Source organism: Cyprinodon variegatus, unplaced genomic scaffold (genome assembly GCF_000732505.1).
Source record: "Cyprinodon variegatus isolate N-32 unplaced genomic scaffold, C_variegatus-1.0 Scaffold759, whole genome shotgun sequence".
Lineage (NCBI taxonomy): Eukaryota > Metazoa > Chordata > Actinopteri > Cyprinodontiformes > Cyprinodontidae > Cyprinodon > Cyprinodon variegatus.
In genome coordinates this window covers 285,527-286,756 of record NW_015151212.1, presented here as the reverse complement: position 1 = coordinate 286,756, position 1,230 = coordinate 285,527, and the positions used below count along the sequence as shown (strand labels likewise).

Genomic DNA, 1,230 nt, shown 5'->3' with positions numbered 1-1,230 from the left:
ATAATGTTACCACGGAGTATTGGGGCCAGGCTAGAGAATTTTTTCCTAACATTACGAGAATAAAGTTTTAATATTAAGAGAATAAAGTTGTAATATTATGAGAATAAAGTCGTAACATTACGCGAATAAAGTCACAACATTACGAGAATAAAGTTGTAACATTATAATAAAGTCATAACATTACGAGAATAAAGTTGTAAAATTACGAGAATAAAGTTGCCAAATTAAGACAATAATGTCATAATATTAAGAGAATAAAGACCTAAAATTACGAGAAACAAGTTGTATTTTATGACAACTCCTACAAGAAGCACTTTCTTCCCTAAAATGAGGAATGTGGAGCATCTTGTGAAGTTATACTTTAGCATCGGTTTGACAAATAAGGAAATCTTTTAGCACCAGCATCAAATTGAGCAGGATGTCAAAATGGACTCAGGTTGGCCATCATATGCTGGTCGGAGCTCAAAGCTTTCTTTCCGTAACGGGTTGTGGTATGATGACTTCATTCTGGTAATATTACAACCTTATTCTCGTAATGTTACGACTTTATTCTCTAAATGTTACGACTCTATTCTCATAATTTTATTACTATTCTTGTTGTCACTTTTCTCGTAATATTACGACTTTATTTTCATAATTTTATGACTTTTTTCTAGTAATATTATTACTTTATTCACATAATGTTGCGACTTTATTCTCGAAATAGAAGAAAAAAAAAATCTCTAGCTTAGGCCTAATACTCCTTGCGTATAAAGTTCAGTTTCAAACCTCAAGATAAAATATGTTATGTCAAAGAAAAGTTTGTAATAAAAATAGTTAAAATATATGTTTATATATGTAAAATATATGTTTACAAAATAATGAAAATAAAATTTTTTGCTAATTACTTTTTGTGCATTTCGTCGTCTCATACGGCGCCACGTAGACGGGGGGGTCTTTCAGACACACTTTATTTTACAATAGATAAAAAGTTTAACAAGCAGCTAAACCTACAGACTGGTGCAGATGAGAATGAACCCTTTTAGTTAATTATAGACGGGTGTGGTGATAGCAACGTAATGTTAGCATCCTTCTGCCATTGATGCTAATCCAGTCGGAGGATCATAATCGTGTTGCAGATTTTCCAGCAGGTTTTAACTGAAGCCCAACAGCAACTAGAGGTGAGTATTGGCATGAGTGTTGCGATTCGATACATGTCGCGATACTTGGGTCACGATACGATATTATCAC

The 1,230-nt window shown here is 32.8% G+C and overlaps 1 protein-coding gene across 1 annotated transcript in view; it reads left to right on the top strand.

Annotated features, from left to right (window-relative positions):
• ankrd13b (ankyrin repeat domain 13B) overlaps positions 1 to 1,230 on the top strand; it is a 90,253-nt gene that overhangs the window by 36,396 nt on the left and 52,627 nt on the right. The window lies entirely within an intron of this gene.